The 11,151-nt window shown below is 37.9% G+C and overlaps 1 long non-coding RNA gene across 1 annotated transcript in view; it reads left to right on the forward strand.

The window, feature by feature from the left end:
* LOC309649344 overlaps window positions 1–11,151 on the forward strand; it is a 979,232-nt gene that overhangs the window by 557,208 nt on the left and 410,873 nt on the right. The gene's annotated exons all lie outside the window — the stretch shown is intronic.

Raw genomic sequence — 11,151 nt, forward strand, 5'->3', positions numbered from 1 at the left:
CATCACAGCGATTGCATAACCCAACATTTCATAGGTTAAACTAATTTAAAGAAACATACCTTATCCCGTGATTGATTTTCAAGCTCATTTATTACTCATTTCTCTATGGTTTAGTTTAATTAAATTGAGCAGCATATCAAATATTGATTTTAATAAAATCTTGATTAAGATTCGAGCGATTATCAAACACAATTTTTCATACCATTCCTGCATTTCAATGGAACCAACCTGAAAACTAATTTACTTTTAAAATAAAGAAGTGATTTCTTTTATATATATATATATCCACCTCAGGCCATTTTCAGAAATAAAGGGAAAATGGCCTCCCAGTCTTTTTATTAGCAAAGATAAGCAGCAATGTCTGACCAGGGCTGTAAAAAACTGAATCCAGGTAGTCATCTCATCTCCAATTTGTAGTGAAAGGGGAAAAACAAAATAGAATCGATTCCTCTGATAAATGTTAATTTAGCACCTACTGTGTACAAGGCACTGTCCTACACTGTCCAACACAAGTAGAGGTCAGAAGAGCTAATCCTGCAACCGGTTTTAACGTGTGTGGAAGAATTCAGCCACATGCGAAAGCCCATAATTTTATGAAATAATAACCAGAGAAGTACATGTATTCCAACCCTTGAAATTACTCAGTTGTGGAATTTATGTGTATAGACTCACTCTTAAGAGACTATGATGTAAATGTGATGGTATAAATTATCAGTAGGATCATATTAGCAATTAACCATGGATATAAGACATTCAATAAGTTAAGTTTTGGTTTGCTACTTAAGGGCTTAAACATTTTCTGGCCAATAGCTATTGCAGCAGCGCCACCTAGAGGATTCTGAAAAGCACCACAGGGTCACTTCCCCCAACTCAGCCGTTCTTCCTATTTAGGCAGAAAGATAAGTAACTACTGAATTCCAGCTCTTATGTCATTTAAAGCAATTCTATCCACACCATTGGGCACCTTCTTAAATCTTGAGGTTTCTGTAGAATAACTAAATAAAATTTAGTATGCTCAAAATCACAACACATTTGGGCAAAGTGGGATCCCAATTTTCCCCCTGTAGGGGGAAGGGGAATTGGGTGTGTCCTGGGACATTATGACATGAGTCACAGCTGTCCCCTCCCCCAGACACACACCCCTTTTTATTCTGTCTTGATCCCAGACAGGTAAGCACCTAAGCAGACTGGCTATTTGGTAACACGTCAAAGTCTTATTCCAACGTTTAGAAGAGCTGAGAAGAAATTAATTTCTATTGTTAAAATTGTTTGCACCAGTAGATCCACTTACTAATTCCCTTCCACCGTCCAAAGCTAAATCGGCGTTCTGGGGTGGGGTTGAAAGGGAAATGACAGAACAGTTCCCATTTTTTATAGGCCTCATTCTCTCCTCCATTATTTTTTGGTAATTTTTCTCAACCAGGAAACTGCTTTGGAGGTATATTAAAAGGATTAACATTTAGATAATAAGTCAGCTCTCCATAAGAACTAGCACTCTCTTTATGTTATTTGGTTTCAGAATTTCAGCAGACTCTTCTGACTCAACTGACTGTGACCTCAGAGGGGAATGGCAAAAATGCACCGTCCGTACAGCAGGTGGAGCTCTCACCTTCACTGCCACTGGAGGGCGCTGTCTGCCTCAGTGAGGGGACAGGTTCACAACTTGCCAGGCAAGGCAAAACGTACTCATCGAAATCTGAGTTAACCTGCACCATCTTGCCTGCATATATGAAGTCAGTGTTCCTACATAAACACACTAGTAGACAGTGGGGAGCCAGTGGCTCATTCATGGCGATTCTCTAAATTTCAAGTTAAGCACTTCGACCCAGTTTTTCAAAGTAATACTAGGTTTTGCCCAGAGACCTCTTTTCCCCATTCTGTATGCTAAAGCCACAGCTAAAGTCATACCAAACTGTAATAATCTTAGTTCTTTGAAACATCTTCGTTTCCTTGCCCACTCTTTTCCCTCTACTCTACCTCCACATCTGTTCACCTAACAAGTGTCTGATTTTCCTTTATGACTCAGCTTAGATACCCCTAATTCCAGGAACCCTTCCAGGACCCCCCAACACCAGGTCAACATGACCTCTTATGTGCCCCAGTTGCAACCTGTTCTTCTCCCACAAAGAACCCTGATGTACAGTTGTGTAATTACTTGTTTATGAAGTACATCCCCGCTAGGCAGTAGGTGCTGTGAAAGCAGGGGATTTCCTATTTTATTTACTGCATTCCCATGCATTCCCTGCAATTACCATGGTTCTGGTTCAACTACTCCAGCGATATTTTTGAAGGAACAATTGCCCCATGTAAGTATGATTTATCTCAAGAAGGACTCTGAAGCTTCATACATTGTCTCCATCGTTTTGCCTTCCAAACATGTACCTCAGTCCCCACCATTGTGCTTCCTCGCTTACCTTGTCCTCTTAATCCCTACAGTGGTCAGAAGAAAGGCCCGAGACTCCACAAGGTAAGCTGCTTCTTGCTAGTCAAGGCTTACGGCAATTCCACTTGGCAAGCTCATCACCATCTCCAGACTGATTCTAGGATCCGCAGACTACCCATCTCAATTCCTGAGTCAGCTGCAAGAGAAGTGGTCGACCAAAATATTTACAGGAGGGCTCTTTCTGAGATGTCTGGTGGGCTCTTAGGAAGCAGCAGTCAACTGGGAGGGAGATGAGAACCCTCCCTCTTTCCAAGCAGATAACAAAGTCTTCTCTCTTGTATGCAGTTGGCATAACAGCATAAAAGGAAGACAAGGAAGACAACTTTGTTTCTGGCTGGACCACTTATTGTGTCCATGGAAGGACTATGATATTTTGGAACTAGGTAACCTGATGAGTATAAAACAGGCACTCAAATACAGACTCAGAGCCATCCTGGGAAGTTCCAGACCGCTATGAAATGAGATTTACCACTCTGGACCCTTATCTGTCAATAGGCTTCTTTGCCTCAGAGACTATCTCTGCAAGCTTGCCAAGCTCAAGGAGTCGTTGTGAGGGCAACTGAGAAAGGGAATATCAAAGTGCTTGGAAAACTATGCCCAGCTAATGAAAAATGAGAGGTGAGAAATTATTAAGTGTTAATAGAAGGGCCACAGACTTCTCCATCACCCAATACCCATTATCCTTCGTTTTTAAAGGTCTGGAGAGAATATTTCACTGCTTACATCCTCGCACAGGTTTAATTAAAAAATAAAACTTACAGCAAAATTAGCCTAACATATCTTATATGACAATCAGTCGATTCAGAGAGTAAGAACAAGGTAGATATCATTTAGGGTGCAACAAAGGGGAAACACCATATATAGTTGTGCTGTTTTGTTTCCATATTTACAATTGTCTGGGTGGAAATATACATGCAGAGCATGATGAGGAAACATTTTTCAGTCAATTACCTTAGACAAAGCTTATAGTCTTTATTTATTCATTAAAAAAACGTTTTTTTAATTACTGGACACTGTTAAAACACAGGATAAGAATTTCCCAAAATGGACAAAAGTTATGGATAAATACAAGGAAAACCACACAAAATCAAACCACAATGGATGAGTGATCCAGTTTCTCCACACCCTCACCAGCATTTGGTGTTGTCACTATTTTTTATTTCAGTCATTCCAATAGGTGTGTAATGCTATCTCATTGTGGCTTTAATTTGCACTTCCCTAATGGCTGATGATGTTGAATATCTTCTTATGTGCTTAGTTGCTATCTGTATATCCTTTTTAGTGGAATGTCTCTTGCCCTTTTTCTAACTGGATCATTTGGGGTTTTTTACTGCTCAGTTTTGAGAGTTGTTTAATTATTTTAGATATTAGTCCTTCATCAGACACATGCTGGGCAAATATTTGCTCCCAGTCTGTAGCTTGTCTTTCATTCTCTTAACATGTCTTCAAAGAGCCAAGTTTTTCACTTTGATGAAGTCTAATGTATCAATTTTTCCTTTTATGGATTCTTTGTCTATCCCTAGAGTATAAAGATATTCTATTATTATTTTTCCTTAAAGTCTGTTAGTTTTACATTACATTTAAGTCTGTGATCCATCTTGAGTGCATCTGTATATAAGGTGTGAGACTTAAGTCAAGGATTTTTTTGTTTTGGTTTGGTTTGGTTTGTTTCCTTTGTTTACAGATGTTCAATTTCTCCAGCACTGTTTATTAAAAAATCTATCCTTCCTCCACTGAATGCTTCTGCACCTTTTGTCAAAAATCAGTTGGATATATTTGTGTGGGATTATTTCAAGGTTCTCTATTCTGTTGCATTGATCTGTGTTTATCCCTCCACCAATACCACACAGTCTTGATTACTGTAGCTACCTAATGTTATTTGAAATTGAGTATAGTGATTCCTCCAACTTTATTCTTTTTCAAAATTGTTTTAGCTATTTTATTTGCTTTTCAATACAAATATTAGAATAATCTTCTGTATATCTACAAAAAAAATCTTGCTGGGATTTTGGCAGGAACTGTGTTAATCCTATACATCGATTTGGAGAGAACTGACAACTCCCCATTTATTTTGACCTTCATTTTCTTCAATTGGCAGTTTATAGTTTTCAGCATACAGGTCCTGTGCAAGTTTTGCTAGATTTACACCTGAAAATTTCATTTCTAGAAGTTGTTTTCATAAATTCCTTGGCATTTTCTACACATTCAACCATGTTATCTCCAAATAGGGACAGTTTTATTTCTTCATTTCCAATCTGTTTGCCTTTTATTTCCTTTTGTTGCTTTATTGCCTGGCTAACAGGCCCAGCACTGTGTTAAAGAAGAGTAGTGAGAGAGGACATCCTTTCCTTATTCCCAATTTTAGGAGAAAAGCATTTGTCTTTCAACATTAAGAACATTATCTGTAGCCTTTTTGTAGATGATCTTTATAACGTTATAGAAGTTCTCCTTCATTCCTAGTTTGTGGAGTGGTTTTTCTAAAAATAATGAATGGGTACTGAATTCTGTCAAATTCTTTTTTTGCATCAACTGATTAATCATGTGATTATTTTTTTCTTCTTTAGCCTGTTAATAAAGTGGACTACAATGATGGATTTTTTGAACCAACTTTGCATCCCTGGAATAAACTCCAGTTGGTAATGGTATATAATTCTTTTTAATTTCTAATTATATTAGCTAATATCTTGTTAAGGGTTTTGCATATACATTCATGAAAGATATTGGTCCATAGTTTTCTTTCCTTCCTTTTTTTTTTTTTTTTTTTTTTGTACTGCCTTTATTTGGCTTTGGTATCAGGGTAATGCTAACTTCATAAAATGAATTGGGAAGATTTCCCCCTTCTATTTCCTGAAAGAGACTGTGTATAAACCATATTAATTAGTCTTCAAACATTTGGCAGATTTATTTGGTGAATCTCCAGCAGAGATTTCTTTTTGGGAATTTTCAAATTATAACTTCAATGTCTTAAATAGGTACAGGGGTATTCAAATTATCTATTTCAAACTGGGTGAGATTTTTTGGTGGGTGATTTTAAGGAATTTGTCCATTTCATCTAAGTTGTCAACTGTATGTATGCAAAGTTGTTAATACTGTTCCCTAACTTTTTTATCTCTGCAAAGTATGTAGCTTCATTCTTGATACTAATCTGTGTTTTCTCCCATTTTTATCTTTGTCCATCTTGCTAGATGTTTGTCAATTTTATTCATCTTTTCAAAGAACCAACTCTGATTTTTCTCTATTGTTTTCCTAAAATTTTTTTTTTATTTCTGCTCTTATTTTTATGATTTACACTCTTCTGCCTCCTTTGGGTTTATTTTGCTCTTCTTTTTCTAGGTTCTTGATATGAGAGCTCACATTATTAAGATGTTTTGTCTTTTCTAATGTAATAATTTAGTGCTATAAATTTCCCCCTCATCACTGCTTTAGTTGTGTCCCACAATTTTGATATGTTGTATTTTCATTTTCATTCAGTTCACTGTATTTATTTACTTAAGATCCCCTCTGTGACTCGTGCATTATTTAGAAAAGTGTTGTTTATTTTCCAAGTGTTTGGAGATTTTACTATTATCTTTCTGTTACTGATTTCTAGACTGACTCCACTGCCACTGGAGAACATACTCTGCTTGATTTTAGTTCTTTTAAATTTGTTGAGGTTTGTCTTATGGCCCAGGATGTGCTCTGTGTTGGTATATGCTCTGTGGGCACATGAAAAGAATATATATTCTGCTGATGTTGGTTAGAGTGTTCTATAAATGCCAACTAGATTCTGTTGGTTGGTGATGTCAAGTTCTTTATCCCTGGTGAGCTTTCTGTGATTCTTCTATCAATTGTTGAGAAAGGGGTGTTGAAGTCTTCTACTATCATTGAAGATATGTCTACTTATCCTTTTAATTCTGTTACTTTCCGCTTTACATAGTTTGCAGGTCTGTTGTCTGATGCATACCTTTTTAGATTTGCTATAACTTCTTTGTGGATTGACCATTTTATCGTTATATAATTTTCCTTTCTATATCTGGTAATTTTCTTTGCTGTGAAGTCTACTTAATCTGATATAAATATAACCACTCTTGCTTTATGTGGATTAATGTTTACATGATATATCTTTTTCCATCCTTTTATTTCCTACATACCTATGTTATACTTGAAGTCAGTTACACATAGCATATAGTTAGGTCATGATTTTAATCCACTCTGATGATCTCTGCCTTTTATTGGTTTATTTCAACTGTTTATATTTAATGGAATTATTCATATGCTATCATGGGGTGGCAGTCTAGGGTCTCCACATGAACTTCACTGAAACTGCAGGGGCAGTTATCCAGATGGATGAAAAGTACCAACTACCTACTCAGCCTTCTCTGACAATACCCTAGTGGTGACTGGGGGGATTACAGCAAGGTGAGAGTGGAAGTCTACACTCTCCACTTGGCCTTTACTAGTGTTTGGCTGGAATACAGTGGTTATTTTCTAAGTGTTTCTATCTTGTTGGCTGGCCCTTTCCTGGTCCTTTGGCTCCAGAGTAGGCTTGTCTCGGTGCTTTTTAAAATTTCTGTGCCTATTGGCATTTCTGGGTGACCAGCTTCTTCAGTTCCTAGTCTAGAACAGATGAGGCAAAAAAGAAACCCAGGTAACTTACAATTATGTCATTCCTTCGGTCACAAGGTCCCTAGGCAATCTGACTGATTTACTCCATCTGTCAAAGTCTTCTTGTGTTTGTATATATAATTTCCAGGATTTTCAGTTATATTCCATGGGACGAAAAGGGAAATGTACATCTATTCCATCTTGCCAAAAGTAGAAATCACTGGTCATTTTTTGAAGAATTCTGACAATCTCTCCATTAACTGGTGTGTAATCGTTGATATATCAGAATTTAAGTCTACAATGATATCATTTGTTTTCTGACTGTTCCATTTGTTTTCCATTCCACTGTTTGCCCTTTTCTCTTTTAGATTATTTGAACAATTTTTAGTAATTCATCTATTATGCTATTTTACTATATCTGTTTGTATACTTTTTTTATTGGTTGCTCGAGGGATTATACACCTCACTTCAGAGTCTACTTAGAAACAATACTTGAACACTTCAAGTAGAATGTAAGAACACATCCCTTTAGCCTCCCCACTTTATGTTGTGGTTATTTTACACATTACATTTACGTACTTTGAACAATGTTTTGTTTTCAACCATTAAACATATTTTGAAGACTCAAGAGAGGAAAAACAGTCTATTACAGAGATCAGAAAGTTTTTTCAGTAAAGGTTCAGATAGTAAATATTTTAGGCTTTTCAGGCCATACAACGTGGGGGTAATGATTGGGAATGGCCATGTGGAAGCTTCTGGAAGTGTTCTATTTACTGGCCTGGTTGGGGGTTACACGGGAGTTCACTTTGTGGTAACTCACTGACTGTATGTTTTCTTTTATGCACCTGGCCTTTGTTAGTAACTCACCAACTAACTTTTGTTTTGTGTACCTGTTTTGTGTGTTATACCTACCAATGAAAGTAATTCTGAAACTAAGTAGATCAGAGAGCTTGACAAATATATACATGAATATATCAGAGAACTTGGGACTGAATTATCAGGAAAAAGAAGGACTGAATTATCAGGAATAAAGAGCATGGCTTCCTTATTGCTCCCTTCAGTCCTTTCTTCTTTGAACAAAATTAATAGACCAGGAAATAAAACAGTGTTCCCTCAACCCCAGGACACTGAGAATATCTACTGAGTGCAATGCACAGAGATGGGAACTGCTTGCTGGAGCTAGAAGTTTAAAAATGGGAATTGTGGAAAAATGAGATGAGAGGTAGATGGATTACATTAGATGAACATTCTAACTGACGAACTGGAGAAGGGGAATAAGAAAACAAAGGGAAAGATGTTCTTCAGTGAGAAAGTCAATAATATAAATTCAGGATTTTTTCGTAGGGAATGCATGAAGGAAAAGGAGGTTGAAGAGAAAGTAGTCAAGAAAGAAGAGAGGAAAGAAACGGGAAGGAAGCAAGGAGGAAAAGACTAGAAAAAGAGAAAGATGAGAAGGAGGGAGAGAAGGGAGAAAAAGAATGGAGAGAATAAGGAAGGACATACAATAGAAAGAAAGGACACAAGAAAGAAATGTGGTTAAATGATCCATATTGGGCACCGGACACAAAGCAAGCATTCCGACACCTCAAATCAACTCTGTAAGGTAGATACTGTCTTTCCTATTTTATAAACGAGGAAAGAGAAGCCCTGAGAACTTATTTTAGTCACACAAACACACCTAGAAACATCAACCCTAGCTGCATGTAACTCCAAATTCTGTGCTCTAGGAAACCATTTAATTCCAACAAAGATTCCCTTATGGGAAGTAAATGCTTACGTTACACTTGAGTCCTGGAAAGAATTACTCTAGAGGATGCCTTTGTCCTAATAAGAAGTAGAAAATGGTTGATCTTCTGAAACCCTAAATCTGCAGTTCTGTAATTCTATGGTACTGGTCAGTTGTGTGTAATTCTGACATCACTGACATGTTCTGATTCTGCCTCAGTATTAAGAGACATTTTCAAAGAATCTAGCGTTACACTTTTTTAAGCAAAACCAGTAGAGCACTAGAAGTTCTGTTTAAGTTGACAAATGATGCCTTATCTTATGAGAAAATGGGCACAAAATATATTCCATGGCTCAGTATTAGTATTTGCCAACTAGCAGGAATGCCACTTTCTATATGGGGTGGTACAGAAAACCCCAAGAGAAAACTCTAGCTCGTGAAGTTACCTGGATTTCTTCAGATTAAGCAGAGAACAGAAACAAATTATCAAAGAGATAGACCCCAGAAGAAAATCATCTCCCTTTGACAAAATTATATGTGAAGAATAGTAGACTTTATCTTCACATGTACCACAAGTTTGGGGGTCACTTCAGAGTACTTGCAAAAAGTATTCTTCATTAATTCTTTCTCTTTATTTCAAAGTTACTTAGCACTTACTGTGAGTCAAAAGAAGTGGTGAGGGGATGGATGGGAGAAGAGAAAAAGGGAAAGAGGGGGTTCCCATGTACTGAGGATGGGGTAGGGAACATGACAGACGCTGCCAAGATACTTTATACAGCACAGCTCCGGATATTCATTATAGCCCCCAAAAAAGTATAAAAGCTAAACCAAGCTACCTCCAAGGAATAATTAGAAGTGAAAATTGATAAAGAGAAAATGGCTCATATCCTCCTCATTGATTTCCTGTGCGCAGTGAGTCAAACTGGACTGTTGGTTGGAAGTCAGCTTGGGTACTTCTTATTACTTTTTCTGCAGTTGGATACTCCTGTCAGTGCCTTTCATGCTGGAGTCTTTCTTTGCTCTAATCACAGCTGTCAGCTATTGAATGAGTTTGACACCCTGACTCCAGAAACGAGGGGATTCACACCCCATGCATATGCAGTCAGTTCCTTCATTAGAGCTGACTGACATCACAGATAACACGGTGCACTGCCACTAATTTTTAGAAGCAAAACAAATGGCTGCACAATCAACTAGGAATCTCCTGGATCTGATACACCCAGAAAGCCCAAGAATCTGTATTTATACAATTCAGCCAGTATTGCTGTAAATGCCTACACTTTTAGCACTGAAAAGCGGTATAAGCAATCAGTGCAGAGCTAGATCACACACACACACACACCAGACTCCTCCCCCAGAATCTTAGTTGCCCATTCCTAATCATCTGGGTTGGAGTTCCAAATGTTGAGTGACAACGGGCATGAGTTAGCTATTGTGACTTGGCTTTTTGAGAAGCATAAGTTTCTGAAAGAAAAAAGAGGGGGGGAAATGACAGTGACCAGAATCACCTCCTCCACCAAAAAAAAAAAAAAAAAAAAAAAAATTGCAGCAGAACTAGAGTTTCTGACAGTGTTTCTGCACATAACATCATAAAATGATAAGACTCCAAGTTGAAATGGATCATCTAGTCCCAAACCACCAAGTTCGAAATTCTTCTAGAGCATCCCTGACAAGGACCTATTCAGATTCTAGCTGACATTCCTAGCAATAAGCATGCCTTGTTTGGTGTGAGGCCGCTTACTGGAAATAGAAGCACAAACTGAATCAATATTATAGGGAGTCGCTATAGCATCGCCCCTACGGAGATGCATGCCCCCCTCACCACTTGCATTTAGTACTTAGAGTTTAGTCATCAAAGCCCTTTTCAAACCCCAGGACTTCAGGACGACCCCAACCACAAAATTTTCCTACTGTCCCACACACGCAGTTGGTTTCTTCTTCCCAGGTTACAAAGATATACCCAATGCCCTTCAAAAGATCAAGGGACTTCTAACCATCCCTAAATGATCTTTAACTTGTCTCCTCCATCAGTTCCTTAAACACCCAGTGGACCGCTCTTCTGTGGCGATTTGTAGAACCTCCAGCACTACCGCCTGCAATTTTTCAGCAACTCAGAAGGGTGGGCAAATAACTTTATAAAAAATAAATAAATAAAGCTCCTAATGGATTAAACAAAATCGCTGGGAAGCAGCAAGCCTCCAACTGAGTGAAGAGCAGCTTGGGGGTGCTACAACACATGAGAACCTAAGACGTAAGATGGCGCTTCACCTACGGTTTGGGAGGTGGGGACATGTAAACTGCTGGATATATATATATGATTGTACTACTCCCTACTGCGATATAGTTCTTCTTTAATTAAAAAAAACAACTGCCCCTGGTGGGCGGGGGGAACAAACCT

This window comes from Balaenoptera physalus, assembly GCF_965194825.1.
Source record: "Balaenoptera physalus genome assembly, chromosome: 19".
NCBI lineage: Eukaryota > Metazoa > Chordata > Mammalia > Artiodactyla > Balaenopteridae > Balaenoptera > Balaenoptera physalus.